Raw genomic sequence first — 23,151 nt, 5'->3', positions numbered from 1 at the left:
AGCAATCAAAATGCTTTTCAAAGAACTTCTGTAGAATTTTGTAAGAAAACACTAAGTAGGAGGGGAAAACTCAAATATGTACTTGGAACAGCATCAATCATTTTACTAGTCTTTGGGTTTATTTGTCATTTATCTATGTTAAGTATATAAAATAATAATCTTAAAAAAGCAGTTCTTTCTTTCACAGAACAGACTATAATTTCTAATATTCAAAGTTAAATTCTAGAAGAGTTACATTTCCATGGTAATAAGTTCATGTTACTAATACAACAGCTTGAAGTGGTTCTTCCAGATATTTCAGCACTGCATTCCTATTTGCACACTACAAAAGCATTAAATCCTTGCAAAACCAAGTCAGCAACAACATTCTTTTTGCATTCAGGAGATCTAAAGCTTTTGGCTTGTAGGACAAACTTGGTCTATCTGGAAGAAGTGAAATTGCAAATACTGTGTGAAATTTCTTTCCAATTTTATATCTTAAAAAAACTGAACATCATCAAGGCTTACTAGAATTACAACTGCTAAAATATAACTGTTTTGACCAAAGCATTCCAACATAACACAAAAAAACTGATTGTATTGGGCTGTCCCTGACAAGTAAATTATTTTCACTTGATTAGAAGAGAAAAAAATATTAATAAATAATTGGCAGTGGATAAATTTTAGAAAGCCATTCTAAGAGGAGACAAAATATTTTTGTTTGTCAATTGTTTTTTTTTTTTTATGATAAGCAGGTTATTTCAAGTTCCCTGCTGTATGCAGAAAAAAAAATTACACTATATGGAGTGTTACCAAATTGGGTGAATATATGCCTTTCCAATACACACCAAAGTTAAATGACTTATGCTCTAAAGATACTGATCAAATTATTAAAATGAAAAACTATTCATTTGGAACAATGTATCCGACCTCAAACCCTCCCTCACTGCCGATCTGAACCTGCATGATCACCTTAATTCTTGCAATTCAATTTCCCTTCAGAAAAGTAGAAAAGTATCTATCTACCTTGCAGGACAATGGAGACACAAATAATTGAGAAAAAAATGCATGTGGGTCCCAAAAGAACTGTAGGTAAAGGGTGGTGTGTCAGTATTCTGAGCCACTCCCCCCCCCTTTTTTTTTTTAATAATGAGAGAAGGAAGATGCCTGATACTGTTGATGACCAAATCTCTGCAAAAAGGGTATAATTTATATTCTTATAATGGGTATAGCATCTATAAAACCAATACTCTGATTTCCCTACTGAGACAAAATGCAGTGGCATAGTCTAAAGCAAACACAGAGCTAGGACTTCATGGAAAATATTTGCCAATCTTAGGTGAAAGGTACTAAATAAATGTTATTGTTATTATTACCATCTGTGGAAAGCAGCACTACAGGCCTTTTCGGAAGGCTGACTTCATGGAAAATCTTTGTCATTTCCATAAAAAATATTATGTTAGAAATTGGAATAGCCTTTATAACTTTATGGGGCTATAAAACGTGATGGTTCAATATTAAACTGCAGTAAAAAGTAATGTAAACAATATAAAAAGTATACAGGAAAAAATCTATTTATTAATGATACAAAAAGTATTCAGGGAAGAAATCCATATTACAGGTTGGAGGGTCCAACAAGAGACTAAGCACTTTACAAATGCTGCTTTTAAATCTTTCCAAAGTTGAAAGTAACTTACAAATATTTCATTGTGATGGATTTTCACTTATTTTAGTTTAAGCATAAGTGATTCTCTGTCATAACTGCACTAAATATGCACGCCAGCAAGATAAAAGCTCTTAAGTGTGTATTGAGGACTTCAAGAAGGAGAATCAGCAGGTTATTGAGCTGGCACAGGAATTCACAGGTGGTTGGACAGGAGTTTCCAACCTCTTCCTCTTGTCAAGGCTCATCCCACCAGCCCCATACCATTGCTTGCTGTTGCTAATCACTCACAAAATACCCATGTCTGTTAAATTTAGTGGAGTTACGCTCATGGATTTCACGGAACTAGGGATCAGGGCTGAAAACAAAAGACTAAATAAGCTTTGAGGTTTACTAGTATCTTCTCATCTTTAAAAACATACACTCTGTAAGGGTTTAATGGATTGTTCCTACCCCAGCTTATTCTATAGACGTCTGTCAATCATATCACTCACTATCACTAGACTCATTTCTTTACAAAACATGAATTAGAAAGAAAAATCTGTGTATCTAAAACCCAATCTGTATCCTCTGTTTCTCTGCAATAATTCAAAAAAATAGCAGCTTTTTGATCAGCCACAAGAGCAGTTTATAATGCTATGCTCAATTTCCTGTTACTAATATTTCATTCCCACCTTACACCACTGAGGTATATTATGGTCTTGTTTCCTTAAAACAAATGAAAAATAAGATTAGAAGTATTTCAAGTGATTTTGTCATGAATCACAAACAAACAGCACAAATTCTTTTTCAAAGTAGTTTTCCTAAAACTTCTTTCACTTTTGTTTGTACATGTTTAAAATCAAAATATGTTTTGAATTGCAAAACCTACTATTGTAGGATAAGGTCTAATTTGTTCTATAAATTAGTTGAAAAAGACTAAAATACATCTTATTGATAAGTGACAAAATATCTGTCAAAGTAGCCTCTCTTACTTACTGGTACAAGTACAATGCAGCAAGCTTCCCCCAAAAAATTGCAAAATAGTTGACTAACAAAGTTATTGTAAGACTGGAGTTCACAACAATACTTCATTATAATGATATCTGTATAAAACTTGTCAGATGGTTCTCTTTAATTCTAGACTGATCTGATTGCTGAAGTATTGGAAAAGTAGAGAAATTATCAGATCATTATGCAAGTAGGAAGGCTTCAGAAGAAGAAAGCTGCTGTCCTAATGTGTAGGATGGCATTGCTGATATCTTAACCAGCAAGTGAACTTGTTGCTAGCAACTCAAACATTAATGAAAACAGTGCCATGGATTACATTTATTTACATTCAAATGCTGAATAACTATTAGCAATTTCATTTTATCTACTGCAAATACAGAAATGTTTTTATGCAATTTACCTGATCTTTATTGTAAAGAAAGCAGAGCCAATAAAATACAGTTTTTTACAGACACTAGTAAACATTCCCTGGACTAGAGTTTACCATGAACTTTGTTTTTAAACCTTGTATTTTAAAACCTGTCTTCATACCGCTGTTTTTAAATCACATGATTCTGACATTAGTAAAATTTAAGTATCCCTATTCCTAAAGGTTACATTTACACAAAAAAGAAAGGAAGCTACTTTTTTGTATATGTTTTAATTTATATGATATTTATTAAGATAGCTGTTTTTAATTTTGAAACCAGAAGTTCAAAAAAATAAGCATCATGCTCACGGTCAAATATGCTATTTATTTATTTTTATTTTATTTAAGGTATCATACTATGGTTTGGTGGCCAATTTTACATTGTTCCAAAGACTGATACAATCATACTCGTAATTCAGACATTCTTTTAATGTTTTAGTCTTGATATATATTAAGAAACAAAAGTACTGAGGTATGAAAATGTCATATTAATCTTCAGATGTTGGCTTATATTTCAAAAGATAAATAAAGGTAGAACAAAGGTAACTTAGTAGACAAATTTTCCTATTGAATATATAAAAATGTCTAGTGTGGTCAGCTGCTGTGATATGATGTATCATAAACAAGTAAACAAATCTAGACTTGCTTCAGGAACAATTTTTCCACTGACCTTATAATATTTAATAATGTGGAACATATGGTGATAACTGGTAAGTAAATTAGACAAGGGTGTTTGGAAGTTTGTAGGGGTTTAGGCTGGTGTTAATTGCTAGTCTGAGCAGAACCTGAACACTCTTGCCAGTGTAAATGTAGGTTGTCGTGCAAATTTAACATATCTCTTTGAGATGGGAGGGTAGAGTAGCTCTGCAGGATTGACTCTTATGATCTTTTGGGGAGCTATTTTATTTATTTCTCCTACAAGAAGGAGAAAGGACAAACAAGAAATGCCCTGTGGGATTTTCCTTGATGCAGAATCAAGGCCTTTTGCAGAGGTTACAAATTTACTGTTCATCCATCTTTACAGAAGACCAGGGTGGAGGATAATAAACAAGGAAATACTGAGAAGGGAAAGACTTTTTTGTCTGGTTTGTTCTGTCTGAAATTCTCTTGACTTGCCCACAGCTTCATTTTCCTTGGCTTAGCTGTGACAGCAATTTCTCTAATTGACCAGGTGTCTAAAGTTAATTTCTTTTACTTTTCTTTACCTGTGTTTGGAACAGCTATAGTTTTATACAGACAGCAGTAACAAAAGGTTGTTGTAGGTAGAATGAGATATTTACCACTCTAACAAAATGATGTAGTTAGTTTAGAGATGTATGATGTTGGGAGCCTTGAGAAGACCCAGGGTGTGGTGTGAATGAGTAAAGCCATGGGGTGCTAAAAGATGGGACACAGGCTTGACACTGGAGACCACTAGACACACTAGCGGTCAGTGAAAAAAAATACAGAGCTGGAGCTGGACATAACTGGTTCTAGGGCTGAGAAAAAGAACAAAGGAATAGTATCTAACATACATAAAAAGCACCATACATAGTAAATTCAGGTGTAACCTGGAACTGTGGACCACTGAAGAAAGAGTAATGTGTTTGCATGCTAGCAAACATATAAATGACCCAAAGTGTAAAAGGAAAAAAACATAAAAGAAGTCATTAACAAGAACATCATATTCCTCCTGGCAAAGGACTCCAGATGCTAAAGTGTCATAATCCTACCCCACCAGCAACATCAGCATGAAACTACTGACCTTTGTGCCCAGAGGAGCAGCAGAAGGGTGGGCATAACACCAGGAAAAGGGATAGAAACTAAGTGTGTGTGTTACAATTTTAATTGTATTATTGATATTATTGCAACCTTTTCTGTACATAAGTACTCTAACTGCATCATTATTAATTCTTTGTTTTTCTGTAATAATTAGATCTAAACTAGTGATGATTCCTGAAGTAGACTGTTAAGATTTTCATTATGCTACCAACAAATTCTTGGCTTAATTTTTATATATTAGGTGGACTTCCTTTGCCCATAAACAAGATTCTGAGTATAACAGAGGATCCAAGAACTCCAACATAAGGGAAGCATACAGAAACTTTGAAACATGTGGCAAACACACAGTTCTTTAAATGTCGTAAATATTTCTCAGAAATGGCAAAATGCGGGGAGTATTACCAGAAGCATATTGTCCTACAGGTACCCAGGCAGTTGAGTTGTTGGGGAAGAAGGAGTTTTGTCAGTGGATTACAACAAATCTGTAGTTCTAGGAGCTGTATCACCAGCTGTAAACACCTAAGAGCAGACAACAGTGTGATACCTAAGCATGAATCCAACTAATCAAAATCTTTAGCATCTCCGTTTTAGCAAAACACAAATTAGGAGATTAGCCACAATCGGAGAAGATTCTGCCTGAGGCTGGTAACACTGCATTGACTGTTTGCAGATAGCTCCTTGTGACACTGAAAAAAGCATCAACAAATTATATATGCAATGCAGGGGCTAATGAGTCCTCCTAGGGTTTTCTAAACAATTTTGGCTAAGTCAAGGAGGAGAAATTAGAACGGAAATGATGGCAAAAGCAAACTGTACAAGCAACATATTTACATATTATCATAGTTAGAAATGCTATGGGTCACATCAGTGCTATAAGCAAACAAGTGTCTTTGCTCTGACAGTTTCGCAAAGCATCATTGTAAATCTCCATATTATTAAAGAACAATTAATGAAACTAGAAGCTATTACAGAAAAGGAAATGGACTCAAATGCACAGGGGTGGCTAAATCACTGAGCCACCATGAGAAAAATCTGTGATTATATCCATATTTACACAACTTAATAAAACCTGCCTCAGTGAAAGATGTACTGACCAAACATTAATTTAATTATCAGAATCTAAACAATTTCTCAAATTATGTGGTATGAAGAGTCCTGGCTAAAGAATCTATACCAACCCAAGAAATTTTTAATCTGCTTGAAGAGTACTCTTTCAGTCAATTTCTGTTTGGTGTATCTTTGGCTATAGTGCAAAGTGTGGGTTTCTTTATTACAACAGTGTTTCCTGGGGTCCTTTGTTATATGGTTAATATCTGCTTTTCTGGCAAAATTAAAAATGAGTAAAACAAGTTAATATGTGCATTTTAAGATTCTTTCTATAAACTCACTCAGATGAGAAATACAAATTTGGAGCTTAATCAAAGCAATTTGGGGAACATGTATTTAGCAAACAGAAAATTCAGACAAACAGGAAGCCACTGCTCACATCATCCAGGATGCTTCTGCTGTAAAAAAATTTCCCAAGTACACTGCCTCAGCAAAGTTAGCTCAGCTAAGAAAGCCATTAAGTGGATGTCTTTTTGGCAGCTTTCTGCTCTAATTGACCTCTCTGTGTAACACATATTGGTCCTTGCTGTTCACTGTGAAGTTCCAAACCACTCACCATTTTCTGTTCCTAAAAAAGACAGATTGAAACTCAATGTACGGAGCGGCCTGTGTGGGTATTCTTTACCTCCAAGGGTCCCCAGCTGTAGTATGTGAATCTGGATATGTCAAAGCAAAACACAACTAATCTAAAAGAAACACTTGCAGCTTTGACAGTTTCAGTGAAGACTACTGAAGAATTAAAGAAGCAGGCTCAAATACTAAGAAGATGCTTATATATATGCAAGAAGAAGGGCTCACACAAGGCCTGCCAAAAAGACTCCTCACAGAAAAGAAACAGTAGTACTCTTAAGTGAAAAGGGACCTTGAACAGTAATTTGTATTGTCAATGAGTGTGTTAGACATTTAAGGCTGAAGCAGACCAGAGGTCCAAAGTGGCACTATTAGACACAGTCTCTGAATGCTGAATGAGCAGAGACATCTGTCTGCAACCCTGATTTAGGGGCAAGGTTTCATTAGTGCAGATCGTTTCCTAGCTGGCAGCTCTAGTTCCTTATACACTATTCAGGTTTTTTTCAATCACTTTTCTTTGTCATCCTGAGAGCCATGGTGTAGCTACAGACGTCCTGTGCAGTGCACATGAACGTTCTGACTCATCATCTTCATCATCAGAGAGAGACAGAAGTTGCAGGGAAGGGAAAAGAGAACTGCATGAAGTAAATTTTAGGGAAAAGGAAGTACTGCATGGTTTCCTACTACCTCTCTGCTAGACCATCATAAACAAGGAATACACAATACGCTTGAACAAAGAGTAGCAGAGCTACTGTTTGAAAATATTGTCTCAAATCTTGCAGTAAAATAGCCTTTTCGCAGGACTGTTCTGTAGGCATCTTGCCTGCCAGCCCCAATCAATCTCTTAGAGAAGAGATACAACTTTGCACTTGAAATGCAGCTTGCTATTGTTGAACATTAACATACTGAAATTAATTTGTCCTGTTGCACACAGATCAACAGTTGCCTTGACAGACAATGCTATAACTACTGGTGCATCTCTTCCTTAAAACCAGGTGGAAAATACTGAAACCAAAAATAAAAGGTAGTTTTGTCAAAACAAACAAATAAACCCAACCCAAAACCAAAACAAGAAGCAAAAAAAAAAAAAAAAAATGGAGTCTAACAGTTTTCGAATTGTGTTTTTACTAGACCAAATACACCTTTTTGTCCTTCACCTTCTCTGAAGCGTAACAAAGTTACAGACTAACCAAACAGTGCATGATTTAACTATTTTTCTGTTATTTCTCTTTTATATGTTCACCATTTTCCTCTCAACACCCAGGAATCTTATTAATTGTATTTAATAGAAAAACTACTCTTATTTATCTATTGCAATGTTTGTTTGGGTTTTTGCACTCTGCATGACATCTGGTCAGTAATTTCATTAGCACAAAATACCATCTTTAAAAGTGACAGCACTATTTAATGAGAAGAGGTAAGATCATTTTAAAGTGTTGCCTCAAACACTTGGATATTTCTTACTGTGGGGGTTTGCTGTGAAAGTATACAACAAACAAAAAGAGCGACTTCTTGAAATTTTCATCAGCTAATGAGACCAGGATTAACAAGGTTGATACATTTCACCTACATTTTATTTTTCAAGAAACTTTGAGTTAATACCAGTCAAGAATAAACAACAACATCTTGCTCTGCAAACTGTCTGAATGTAATTGAGAACATGCAGATTTTTTTCTGTGTCTGATTAAAACAAATCCAGCATTGAATGTAAAACTGTTAAGTTCTTGCAAAGTATTGCTCATGTAAGTATTGCTACTGTATGGGTTATGAAAGGGAATTGAAATTGTTGTTATATTACTGGAATGAAAATATGAAAAAATAATAAATAATAACAGATTATTACTGAGTGTAATACAATATATACAGATAGAAGATTCTAAAAGACCGTTATTTATCAAACTTTTGCCTTTTTTCTTTTTGTTTGCTTTTGACAAGCTCTTTACAGTATAAAAGCTGAGAAAGCAAGCAGACACTCTTTGTGGTGCTTGGGTCCCCCACCATCTTTTGGTAAGCTTAAATGAGGAAAGGTGTATGACATTAAATAGTTTTATGTATTATCTCCTTCTAAGTTAGCATCAATTCCAGATATCACACTATAGATGAAATAACACTCTTTTGTATTTATTAACTTTACTTTCCATCGATAGTTAGGCTTATTTAGGATCAAAATGTTGATGCATTTTACAGGAAGTACACTTACCAATTTCCTATTTTCCTTGATACCTGTCCTCTTAATTTTTTTTCTTTTTCTTCTCTTTTTTTTTTTGTCATCTAAAACATTGTTTTCCTTTTCAGGAACATTATTTTCAGTTAGCACTAGTGAGAAATGTGTACACTGAAGAAAATATCCCTAAATATGATGTACAGAATACTCAAGCCCATGCCACAGATATTGAGGTAAGGAGATCGGTGTAAAGAAATGCAGTGAAAAGAAGAGAGATCTAGAATAAAATAAGGTCACTTGGCACAGAGGGATTGGGTGGCTCTTCCAGAAAGAGAGGATAATTCAGAAGAAAATTATGAAGCAAAGAAGAACAAGAGGAGGAGAAGGAAACTCTTTGCATACAGGGAGATCCTTTTGACCCAATACAGCTCACAGCTTGCAAATATCAAACCTTTTATGCTGTTATTACTCTGAAGACATCTAGATATCCTGTACAGGATTGTGCTATTCTGCTAAACTTGGGCTTCTTTCCACTGAGTATTGGAGAAAAAACATACTCAGAGAAACTTGTTTGAAATGCAGATATCATTAAAAAAGCATTCAGCCTAAGTTCTTAAGTGATTTAAGAACTTAACACATAAATTAAATACATCTATGTAGACCCTCTGCTTTAGCGGGAGAACAAAATTTATTTGTTTGAATTACTTGTGCCAAAAAGTTCATATGAGGGAATCAGGATGCACATGAAAAAGGAGTTCATGCCACAGTTTTAAGTATGGTAATCACTAAGGCTGGGACACCAGTGGGCTCTAAAAAAACTAACCACCCCCCAGATTAAAAAACCCCTTGTAGCCAACTCTGTCAACACATAGCAGCAGCTATGATTTCAGAGTCTTTAGGTTATACTTAAAACATGCAAGTAGATACTGATTACCCTGAAAAGATAGAACAGAAACTTAAAATAGTTCCATTTTATGTCAATGACCTCTCAGTGACCTAATCTTGACTAACTTTGTCAGAACACTAGTCTTTTTGGTTACTGAAAGGGTATAAGCGGATATAAACAGTTACTGTTATAGATCACCTTATAGAAGCAGAGCTAAATGTTAGACATTCAATTAAAAAAAAAAATCTCACTCATATCAGGCATGAAAAGCCTTAGCAAGGACTGTACATAATGCCTTGAAGTTGCTGCAAACAAATAATAAATTTTTACATAAAAAAGAAGAAGAATTTCAGAAAGGGAGGAAGATGGGTGACTCTAGAAGCTATACTTATATAAGCTTATTTCATCAAGATAAGGAAGATTAATAATTGGAAATCCAAATAATAGATCTAAAATGTAAAGAGTAGTCTGATAAATGTAGAAAAGTTCTATTAAAACCATGGCAAAGTATAATATAACTAAACTAGGATTTCAGAAAACTTTTCTTTCAATCTCAGCTCTTTAATTGTGTCATACTTCTGGAGGAAAATGGCACGCACACCTTATTTTCAGAAAGAGTCCAATATAAACATGAAAAAGTGAGTATATGTTATTGATTAATTCTGTCTTAAGCAATGAACGCGGAGGGAAGCTTTGGCAGACTTCTACTTTATTCACTGTTGAGTTACTTAATAATCTTTTCGTCTACTACACTGAAGATGTGCAGACATCTAAGTGCAACATATGCCATCATGGCACAATTTAAATTTCACTCCCATAGTCAGTTTTGTCCCAAGAGTTTTCATGGCTATAAGCCATTATCTCCAATGGAAATAATAGCTTATGGGATTACAGGCTGTTTCACCACTATACATCATGATTCTAAGACCTTCAAAATGAACCCCATAGTGTTCTTAATACATGTGCACATTCATGCATAGTTTAAAATGAAGAAATATCTCTAATTTCAGAGAGTACATCTTGCTGTATTTTGCATAATGACTGTGAACATAGTACATCAGATAAATGGAAGGAAATAGCTTTTAGTGCAGTGTTCTGTCACGGGAAAATAATAAATCAACAACCTATGAACTCTAGGTCCATTTGAAGCATATTTAGAGCCCTCATTAACCTATAGAGGCCAATTTGAATAGAAGCCATTTAATGAAGACACAGAGGGGATTTTTAATAATTTATTATGATGGAAGAAATGGAAACAAGCTAGAAATGATAAAGATTACCCAAATGATAATGAGTTCCAAAAGTGGCAACATAATCACCTGAATCATGCAACAAAGGCTATTGCAAGAGACACTGATACTAAACTGCTGCATAACTTTATACAATACAGTTTAAGGGGCTTTCGGTTGCAGCCCAATAGCAGGAATTAATGATTTCCTACTCTCAGGTAGGAACCACTTGTTTTCTTTTTCTGTTTGTTTTTTGAAACTTTTAATTTACTGGAAAGACTCCTTAGTAGAGAGCATAGGACTGAAATGCGGCTGTTCTGTGGTAGAACCAGCTACTTTAGGTGGGGTGCCACACATTACATTTAAATTGACTGAAATACCTGCAAGATAAAAAGAATATGATTTTGGCTCTCCCCACTCCAGGATTACACAAGAAGGTGGAGTGTTTCCCGTTAGTGTATTTTAGCATGCAAAAATATCAATACATGTAATGAATGAGGAGTGAAGGAGCTCATATAAAGCTCCATATGGTGTACATTATCCTGTTACATTAAAATGCAATTTAAATGTCTTTGCAGACAGCAGGGCTCTTTCCACACCAGAGACACCCCAGACCTCTGTTCATGCTTATGCAGAACAGAGTCGCACCTATCCTGGCAGGCACAGGAGGTGGAGTGGCTAGTTCAGGCCAGCACTGTGCTGAGTCAGGAGTGACGTGTCCCTGTCTTTAACTGCCCCCCAAGAGAGTTATGGCAGTTTCATATTAGATAAGCAGCCACAAATCTCACCAAACACTCCTTTCAAAATCAGGTGTCAGCCACCATGTGCAGTCATGGTTTCGTACAAGAGAGAAAAATAATTCCAGAAGCTAAATCTCCTCTATGCCGTCCAAGTGCCCTGACCAGTAAGTGGCATGGCCATCTGGCAGGCTTTCTCATTCCCTCTTTGTCCCTATTCATGATTATCTTCAGTGAAGACTGAATTCTTTGTTTTGCTGCACTGTGATAAAATTTCCACAAAAGACCTTGTGAGTGTCTTACATTTCTGCACCCAGAACAGCCCAGAGTGGCTTCTGTATCATAGTCTCCCGGTAGGTGAAGGTTTGAGGTTTGTGTCCTACATGCCCAGGGAGGCAAATGAGTATGAGTTGCCTTCTTCCCAACTGGTATAATCACTATGTAACAAGATGCCACCATGACCTGATATATTTTGGAAGAAGAAAATGAGCTCTGCTCCTTTTTTGAAAGCAAAGATGCCTGACTTTCAGAGAGGCTTTAGATCAATGGCTGGAGCTGCTTCCACAGAGTTTTCAGTAACATAGGTGAAAGAAAGGATTTATGGAACAGCTCTGCCTTCATCCTTTCCTAGTTGCTGCCTATCTGTTGCATACTAAAGGTACTGATTTTACCTGCCTGTCTGATCAGCACGCATTTTTCACTGTTACCTTCTATACACATATAAAGATCACAAGCACCTAGTGTGGGATTCCCGGTTCTATTCTGGAGGATGGAAGCTCATCTTACAGCATCACAGTACTCAGCTTTTAGTAACAGAAAAGTTAACTTGTTAACAAAGTTTTGATGCATGCTGTTTTCTAGAGACTGATTAAACATGAATAGCAATGCAATTTTCGTAACCTGTATGTCCACAGTTTTCTAACCAACTTTCATGCAGTTGTAGAATTTGATTTTGAGACTAACAAACAGGTAAAAGAGAAGTATTATGGTAGCAATTATATTAATATCTTGTCTTGGGTACTAAAACAAAGAAAGAAGCCTATCTTTCTACAGAATAAAAAGAAACAATGGCATGCATTGCCTACAAACCAAGAGACTTCTTCAGAGAACAGGAATGTTTGCTGCTGCTGCTTAGCTGCCTTATGCACACAGAATTATTTGGTGTGTTTGGGGTATTCACGTACAACCAGTGATGTTTATGCCCATCATGGCCCCTGTTCCTGAAAGATCCCAAGTCACAGATCCAATTGCATACCCACTGTCATGTGGTATACCATTTCCATAACCTGCACCAGTCCAAATCAGAAGTTGCCTTGCAGTGGTCAAGGGCTGTGACATCAGCTTTGTCACTATTGCTCAATGTGTGAGTCAGCTCCATGTTGCCATGACTACCCACCAGTGAAGGAGACATCGACTCTGCTGCTGCTGGTCTAGTCGGACATTACTGCAAAATCAGCTTTAGTACAACCTTATTGACAATGTTGGGAATTCACTAAAAAAGCATTTCATATTACACTACAAGCAGTTCAGAAAATCTACTTTTGTCTCATACAATCATTCCTGAGTACTCAGAGAAAATGCCCTCTCATGCCACCATGTTCAAACATTTTCTGCTTTCTTAAGAACATTATTATATAGTGTTATTGAAGGAAAGGCAGCAGAATGACACCATGGCCTTCGTTTTAGGATGCTTACTTTGTAGGACTTCTACATTCCCACGCCTGTACAAGCATTAGAACGCAGCAAAATAGAACTGAGCAAAATAGAATTACATTAAATGAGAAATTGAGAATATCCCCAAATACATAATTATTCAGAGATTGGTATCTATTTAGGGATGTGACAAATAGTATATAAAACCATGGGAGGCTTTAGAGGTTTTTCTAATGTTGTGATTTTTTTTTTTTTAATTATTGGCTATTTAGTGGGTGAACACAATTTTTTGAATTTTTGTAAGTTTAACAGTTTGTTTACTTTGCTGTCATTGTAAATTGTCCCAAAAAGTGTTTAGTTTCGTGCCAGTGGCACTATGTTATGTTTGACTCATACCAGTTTGGTTTCAGTTTTTGATGCAACATGTCTATCTGTGGCTTACTTTTGGAGTCACCACTTACTTAACTGGACAGAGATGATGAAGTCCTGGGTTTAGAGTCTTTGTGCTGTATTTAACTTGATTTACGTTTACCTTATGTGCTGAAATTACTGAAACTGACATAGTCGAATATTGTGTTTGCTAATTGATGGAATAAATGAAGCAAAGCAGCTAGAAAAGCACATTGAAAAAGTTATAGTTCAGATGTAAATTGAATTCTTTGATAATATTCAGCATGACAAAGTTTTAGTGCATTCAGCCATATTTATATGAAACATTCAGCACAACAGGGACCCTGCAGGTTTGAGAAAATCCTTTGTCTCCATGGCTGAATATTTATTAGAAAGCTAGTGATACCAATCTCAATCCCAAGAGGTAGCACCTATTTAAGCAGTTCAGTATTCTAAGCTGTGGCCAAAAATAATATGCATTGCCAATAAGCTTGACTATTGACTTGAGTATTCAAATATAGAAGATTTAAAATTAGAAAATTAAAACAACCACTGAAATGGCTGCTTGAATAGGTATTAGTGTTGCTAATCAATACAATTCCTTTGGTTGTGCAAATATGTATGAAATGGTCTTGTTATCAGTGCAAAACATTTCTCATGGGAAAAAAACTCTGAAGTAGACATTTATCAAGTCTCTCTGATTAAATCCTGGCTCTAGGAAATAGTGCCATATGAGCTGGGGTTTAGTCAATCAGCCTGAGATGAAATCCATATTACGACTTTCCAAACAATCATCTGGATGATAATGCAAAGTGTTGCCTGAAGGAAGAAGCAAAAGAACAGAAATATTTGATGACATGTGGTATTTCCATGGATATTCATGCTCTAATGAGAAGAATAGCACATGAACCACAACTTTTTTTTTTAATACTGCGTTTTGAATTAATGTGACATCACCACTACAAACAAAAAATGCATGAAAAAATATAGGGCAGATACTGATAATTCTTGGAATATAAGGCTTCTCTTTTGGACACCTGTGTGTAAAAATTTATCCTGTAATAGAGGTTTTGGCTGGCCTTCATCTTGGCACATAACTAGGCCTGGTCTGAGAATTTAAAATCACCTCATGTTTTTGTTTCTTTTTTCTGTGCAGTAAAGTGAAACTATTCTCTAAGATAGTGAGAAAAATGTTGACTGGCTAATAAATTTCCCCTTCTTGAAATATTCTGTAAATATTCAGTCACTGGAATCTTTCATTTTAGCAGACAACCACCTGTTGCTCTTTTGATATAAAAGATCAAAAACAATTAGTGTGAATTCTAGAAAGTCTAGAAACCCATTACAATATTTCTATATTCTGTGATCTTTTTGAGACTTTGTCATCCTTTGAAGTTACCACTAGAAGTTACAGTAGTCCATTCAGGACTGCATTTTTATGGTTTGAACTACTGGTTTGAGTCTAGCTTTTACTGAGTGAACTGAAAAGTTACTATAACATGACATTCAGAGGAAATTGTCTTTCAGACTGACTTTTACATGATGTCCTTAGGAAAATTCCCATAACTATTTGCTTATTGCCATGATCTGAAGATCATTAGTGAAGTCCCATTTCTTTATATCAAAGTGGTTTAATGGGCTACAAGCAAGGTCTACAAAAATTAAACTAGAACATACTTTACACTCATGTTCAAGTCTTGAAAAAATTAACAATTTTATAGAAAAAAGATAACTCTGCTTTTGCCTCTCTGTTCTTTAATTATTCCTTCTAAATATAAATGGAATATGCATCATCTGAGTAATGATGAAACAAGCATTGATTTGTCAGTTCAGTATGATAACACTTTTATTTATAGTCCTTCAGTGAAGAGGTAAGGTATTGTTATCAATAATTTATATTACATAGGCACAAAGAGGGGTTCCTAACTGGAATATTGGAAGAAAACATCCTTGTATCTCAGTACCACGTGACCACTCATAATTTGCATATGATAATGTTTTAAAGAAGAATTCACTGAAGGAAAGCCAGTGTCACAAAGAAACTAAGAGTGTGAATCTAAGACACTGATATTAATTTTCAATTTATATTTCTGATTCCTTTACAAAACATAACAAAACAAAAAAACTTGGGAAGTTAATAGGGCTTTGTATCAAATTTCCTGATAAACTTTTCAGCTATTGTTGCAAAGAGATGGATCTGTGGCATAACTAAACATTTAATCAGAGAATGTTTTTGAAAGTTTTGTGTAAAGATAATTAGATTTGTTTGATGATTATTCTGTCGATAACCCTCATAATTAGGTAACTGATAATCACTTTAATATTGCTTCTGAGAAGTATCTTGAAAAAGCAAATATGCAAAAAATATTCTCTTTTTCTCTTTCTTCTCAAGCAAGATGTTACTGGTGATCCTACTGGTCACTAGCCCACATAAAGAAAGCCAGCATACAGTAGAATTTAATACCTTTAGAGCATGAAGAAACACACTGTATTCACTGTACTCGTACATCCTCATGGCTTGTATTCAAACAGGTAGGTGAAGCTTAGGAGTGAGAAATGGGCAAAACACAGATGTCTCAATACTGAATGATTCAAAAGTCTTTGTGGAGTGATCTAATATCTCTAGCTGGTACAGTAAGAAATATGTGTTGGGGGTAAGGTTGGAGACAGTTCAATACAGATATGTTCCACTAAAATACAAAGTGCCCTTAAAACTGCTTTGCAAAAGTGGTCTCCATAATAAATTGTTGTAGTAAAACTATTTTTTTAAACAGTTCCAATAGTTTTGTGACATCTTAAGCAGTTTTTTTCATTAAAAAAGAAAATATCTTCAGTCTGATATTTAAACCAAATCATTCTATTTAGAAGAATATGCGAAAGGCACCAAAGTATCAGAACTGAAACTTTTCAAGCAATACCAGATATGTATTGGGGGGACAGAAGAACAACAATACACTTGTCTTTATTGAGATATCATTAATTTGGACAGCATTTTCTTTTGGCTAATGTCCTATCACTAACTATATTTTTTACCTCCATGTGTTAGTTTTATATAAGCAAAAAAGAGATTAGTGCTCTTTACACATAAGTGTATTCTAATCCATTTTATATGTAGATAAAAATATCACCTGAGACAAAAAGCATTTAGAAACCTCATTAAAAAAAGAAAAATACTTCAGAAATTACAAGTGGGTATATTTTCACATAGTCACTCTGTTTATTTCAAATGCTCTTTTTTATCCTGAATATTATGACAAAGGCCACTGTGTTTTGAAGGCCCTCAGTTAAAGTGGACACCAAAATCAATTTGTATACTGCGCTGGCCTTAATGAATAAAAGAAGAACTCTTTCTAGTTAGTGTGTTTTATGAAAACTATAAAGGTTTAGTGGAAAGAATGATAGTGAAAGTGCTTGCTGATTTTAATTGCAGGAATTGGAATAATATCATTTCAGAATTATCCGTATTGGAAAGAAATATATAGTTTCCTACATAATGATTTGATTTTTTTTCTGATGTAGGAATAATTCCTTTTGTTTCGTGTTTGCATATCTGTATCTATAATAATTGCAATAGATAGGAATAGGAAGTATGATCATCTTCCATGAGTTCTGAGAGATGTACAATGCTTGACTTGATGTCCACCGACCCACCAGTGATTATTAATTGAGATTACATGGCAGTCATGATATACAAGAGCTCTGAAGGATAGACACCCGTAGAAATCACATTGGAAGCTAACACAGAGAAGAGGGAGCTGAACTCATGCTTTCAGTAGAGCAGTATTTGTTCTCCTAACTTTCCTTCAAATTCTCATTTTTTATGAATTCCAAACTTTGATACAAATTAGGTTGAGATATGTTGCCAGCCTGCAAAGAATTCATAATGTTTAGTATGTTTTAATACACTGAATTCACAGAATAAAACTTTTGAAGCAAAATTTTGCTGTACATCAAAAGGAAATGACAACTGCTATGACAAGATAAGATGGGACAGAACAGTCATAATACAAGTTAGTTCCAAATCCCATTGACATCTGTAAGAGCACAAGACAAACGTGAGAGATCCTGCAATATTTTTGTTACAGTATTTTTGATTGTTAAATAGATATTTTGATAGCCATACTTTCCTTGCAGGCAGTCCATGTACCTTCCATTTTCTGGTTTATAGATGTCATGAAGGACAAATCTTCTTATAGTCTGTATTCTTATAAACTGTCCTGTAATCTCTCTGTAGTAGGATTTATGTGATTAATTTTTCTTATAATGATGACTATAATCAGGGGGGAAAGAAAATGAAACATGACTCTTTCTTTTGATAAAAGATTAAAACGTGGACAGTTTCAAGTACAGGAAAACCCATCCTATTTGTGTCTTTACTAAATCATTACATTTCTCTCTATACCCCTCTCTCCACACCCCGACTGCACCCGGGGTCTTTTTCTGCAGTACTTTTGTCAGTAAAACTCTGAGTGTTGTAAAAAGGGGTTTGGTCTTCCAAGAGAGGAGGGAATGGTGAAGAAACTGGTACAGCTGCAATTTCTACTGTTTAGCAGGGCCAAGAAAGTTTGCTTAATTAGGTCATACCCTTCTCTTCTCAAATATGGAAATGAACTTTTTGGATTTTTGCTCTATATTCTTTTCTTTGTTAGAGATTGATTCAATTAACTTTAGCAATAGCTTTCATAATTTATAAAACTCAAGCCACTTCAGAATTTCCTTTTATCCTGGGAGAATAAGTTTATTTCCAGACTTTCTTCAGAACTTGTACTGCTGAAACTAATCCTTCAACTCTTCTAAACCCAAAGTGCAATTACAGTCTCATATTTTTAAGTATAACTACCAGCTCATTGAGTAGTTCAGGTAGCTCACTCTCTGTCTTTTTTCAAGAAAAGCTACTCTGGGTTATAGGTGTTTGCAGAACACCATTCTCTGTATTTCTAAACAGGAAAATAATTCTTACATTAGTTATTCAAAATGCTTTGTAAAAATTAACTAACTAACACAAGTCTTTTAGTGTTTTGATTACAGTGGAATAAAACTGACATGCAGCAGTCAGGTGTTTGTTTCAAATATGGTCAGCAGAGCCCCCCAGTCTTTATTAAAACCATATTTTTGAGTTACTGTGCACTTTCATTCTATTCTGTTAGAACTTGATCTTCTACATGTCCATGTATATTTTGGAAATAACAGAAGGTTCTAAAACTTTCCAACACAGTGACTAAGTGGAATAGAACTTTCCTTCCATAGCACTGTCCAATTGATGATAAATTTATTTTTATTCTGCAGAACTCAAGATTTTACTTTTATCTTATTGACTTAATCTTGGCACTCAGGAAACTAGATAAAGAGAAAAAAGATACTATTTTTATGCAATGATAACATTCTTCTGGTTTTTTAATATAAACTGTTAAGAAAATTATTAATAACAACATCTATTTTTTTAAAAGAAATATTGCATTAAATAGTTTCCAACACAAATTAATGACTGTGACCAGCACTGTCAATCAAGCTATTTCAGGTCTGTTGCTCAGACATTTGAATCTACTTGCTGATTTTCTATCTATAGTAAATTCAGGTATTATTCAATATGTTCTATATACATAAGCCTAGTTGGGACCACTCTCCTCATGATTTGTACAGAATAATTATGCAGTTTATTTATTTCTAATATTGTTGAGCATATATATTTTATTTATGAAAAATAGTATCTAATTTTTTGTTACAATACTATATGGTACAGTAAACTAATTTACAATGTGCTACAACATTTCTAAATTCTAGTAATATTTCCATTAGCAAAAAAAAAAAAAAAAAAGAAAATAATTGAGGTAGCTTACAGAAGACACTACAAGAATGGTTAAAAACAGGGGAATAATGCTGAACAGATTATAACCAAATTGCTTTAAATCAAAAGAGTGGTATTGCATTCAAATATGTAGAAGCTGAAATAAGACTAATGGAAGGGGTTCTAGTTCCCAGTCCCAGAATTACCCACAGGTTTGGTCATATGCTTTATTTTGTTGTTTTTACTCACCTGCTGGCTCCTCTGAAGGCCATGACAAAACCCATGCTGACTTCACAGGGAGACAGTATTGAAGCCCTGAATAATAAATAGCCCGAGGCAAATAGAAGTGCTTATAAGGAAAGGTGTTCTAGTCTGGATATTGCTAGAAGAGAATAGGGAGAGAAATTGGCCTCCTGAATCTCAGGATTCTTAGAAACAGACTTTTGTGTCCCTGTTTGTCAGTAAAAATTTAGGTATGAGACAAATTTTAGGCTGAGATTTGCCCATTAATTCAGTTTCACATATTACCAAGGCATATTGGAAAAATTGGTCAAAATTTTGTGGGATTCTTCAGTCTTATCAAATGCATATAAGAATGCAAGGGTATACGATTGTCCAGTTTTTCTAAGATTCTTTTTCTTTAAGGCTAGTCAACTCATTAACATGGCTACTGCTGTAAGGGGTTTGGGCACTAAATGGACCAGGGATAGGCACCTTCCAGTTTGCAATTTGATAAAGAACCAAAGCTAGGAGTAGGTTGTTTTGGTCAAGAACAATAAAAAATCAATCAAAAATTAAGAGAAATTTTAGATTGGAAGTTGCAACTTTCTCTGCCCTTTAGATGCCTTACTCTCCCCCCCGCCCCCGATTAAAATGTCACTCAATGCCATTTTAAAATGCAAAAACTGAAACCTTTTAATAATTTTTTGACCTCACACAACAACAAGTGTAAACTATTGGAGCATCCAGTTATGGGTCTAATTTTCCTCACTTCCTCAGTGGGAGAGAGGTGGTATAGACATACAGAGAGAGAGAGATGACAGAGACATGGGATCCAATACAGACACTTTTATTTATACCGTACAAAGCTATTTTGATTCCCATTTCTTTCATGACAGTTGAGAGGAAAATGAGTAGAAGTGATGGAAATTTTTGAAAAGTCCTAAAAAATCACGTCCTTCTTAACTCCACTGTACCATCTTTAATGCAGGTATTGCAGATCTGGGCTGTGTATTACCATACACTTAAGTTTTGCAATCTATTCTCGCAAATCAATTTTACACAGCTTGAGTATATGGGCAAGTTTGTATTTGTGCTATAAAAATGTTTCAGAGGGGAAAAGAATGAAAACAGTGTTGTGGCTGCAAACAAATCAATCGGACTGTATTAAAACTAAACACATGATGCCAAAGATGAATGTAGGGACAGAAACAGGGACAGAGATTACCATGGGGTCTAGACTCACACAGTGATTAATCATCACACACATGCGGAAAAGAAAAGCACAACAAGAAACAGTTTTTTCTTCTTGGGCTAGACAGTCTAGAGAGAAAGAAAATTACATTATGTTCTCCATGGATGAAGGAAAAGATGAAATGGATATTAACTGTCCCTCATTTGCACCAAACTGAAAATCTGTCTTTCAGCTAGCTTTATTTTTTATTATTTGAAAACAATCCCATAACTCATTTTTAAATTCAGAACGTAAGTATATCTGTTTCTTTTTCAAAGATTCATTTCAATTTTAAAATCATATTAAATAACTATATTGGGTTTAATTTAGCAAAAAATCAATTTAATTAAATTCAGCAGATCTGAATAAGGGAAAGACCTGCAATATTGGGCTTTTTTTTCTTTTTTTCCATAGGTTTTGCAATTACAGTATAAAACTTATTCAGATGTAAGTATCACTGAATGAAGTTCTAATTACTGGGAACATGACTGTCTTTGGCTACGCAGGATAAGTTAAAATGAAAACAGTCTATTTAGATGGTTTTTTTCTGCACACACGGAATACTGAGACAGCACTATTGTGCTCAGAAACTAACTGATGAATTTTGCAGCTTTGGAGACAAATTTTGCCTTCATACAGAGGCTGATAAAACAAATGTGTTTGTAGCACCATATGATAAATAGAACCTATTAGTATGAAAAAAATAATTCTGCAGAAATAGCTGTGAGGATTAGGTCATAGCAGCATCTGCATGTCAGCTGGGGGCAATACGCCAGATTTATTTATGATTATTTGATAGTTACTAGGTTCATGTGGGGGAAGACAACTATCTAATCTTTTATTTCTTTTTAAATTTAGCCTCTGTATAAACTTCCCAAATACCCATTTTACTCTGGTTTTATCATAATCATTTGTCCAAACCAACAGGTGCCCCCACTCCTTTCTTGTGCATGGATAACTGAACATACAGTAGTTTGCTCAGTACATGCCAACAGCAGAAAGTTTTTGCAGCTCTATTCCTTCTACAGATCTATACAGATCTATTCCTGAAATTGGCTTGTGCCAATTGGATCATCTCTGGAAGCACTCATCACCTCCCAGACTTGTGTCTGAGCTGACTGGTTAACAAAACTTCCTTTCAGCCTGCTTTAGGTTTCTTTTTAACCTCAGAAAACTAAAGAAGCAGGCAAAGTATTGTTGTAATTCCTGAGAGAGGGGAGGGAAGAAGTACATGTGTGGAAGTCTGTTGGACTCCCTTTCCTATTTTTATGGATCCAGGAGAGGATTTCAGGCTTTTTTTAGCTGAGTTCAGGGCAGGATATGTGTAGGGGCTGGGATAGGGTTGCTGGTGGTTGGTTTCTTATGAAAAAAAAAAAAAGAAATAATAATAAAAACTTTGTGTTTATTTACACTATTTTTTCTCTTTCTCCCACCCTGCTCAAGTAGCTTATGTGCTGTTAAAGGAGAACATGATTTAGGACTCATTTTAAAATGTCTCTAGAAATGACATAGTTATTGAAAAAAATAGCAGTGTAAGCCAGGTGGAAAAAAATAGGATGGTAGAATGAAATACCTCTGAGGACAGTTTTGTTGTACAACATTTGGCCTTAAATAAATGTATGGGCCTGCTTCTGAAAATATATTACATATGTCAAAGGAACAGTAATTAAACTGCTCCCTCTAAGCCTTTTTGATAGGCCATTTTCAGAATGAATGGCTGAGGCTGAGAAAGGGCACTTGGCATTTAAGAACCCTACCTTTAGGATATTATTCTCCTTGCTTTCTCATGCTCACATAATTTTACTTTTTTTCTACCAACTTGCAACAATGTTAATATCCACTATTTTTGTTAAAGAAGACCTGTAAAATAAAAATTATGTGTCACATAAATGTAATTGGTTTTGACACTAAAAAAATATAATTATTTAGTCACATCTTATATCAAACCTGAATAAGAGAGACAGATAATGAGTTGATCATAGCAAAAATGGCAAATTTTGCATTTTGTCATTGATTGATGGAAACTGACATAAGCCACAGTCACTTATACTAAATCATTCAAAATAATTTTTACTTGCTTAAAATGGTGTTATGGTGAATAAATAATAATAAAAAAAAGGCAGTACCTGACTAAGACCCATAAAATATTTCTTCAAATGAGATTAAATTAAATGTTATGGAGTGAAGCCCTAACTCATCTTTAAGGAAACTGGCAGATTCTAGAAATTTTTACTAAAACTGATGTAACATGATTTGTGTTTAAAAGAATTATTTTGACCAAGATTACTGTTTCACTTGACCTGTATCTTGGACCCAGATTTCTACTTTATATTAGTGTATACACTTGCAAAAACATGCGTGTATATAAAGAAACA

Source organism: Haliaeetus albicilla, chromosome 1 (genome assembly GCF_947461875.1).
Source record: "Haliaeetus albicilla chromosome 1, bHalAlb1.1, whole genome shotgun sequence".
Classification (NCBI taxonomy): Eukaryota; Metazoa; Chordata; class Aves; order Accipitriformes; family Accipitridae; genus Haliaeetus; species Haliaeetus albicilla.
This window is presented reverse-complemented; position numbering follows the sequence as displayed.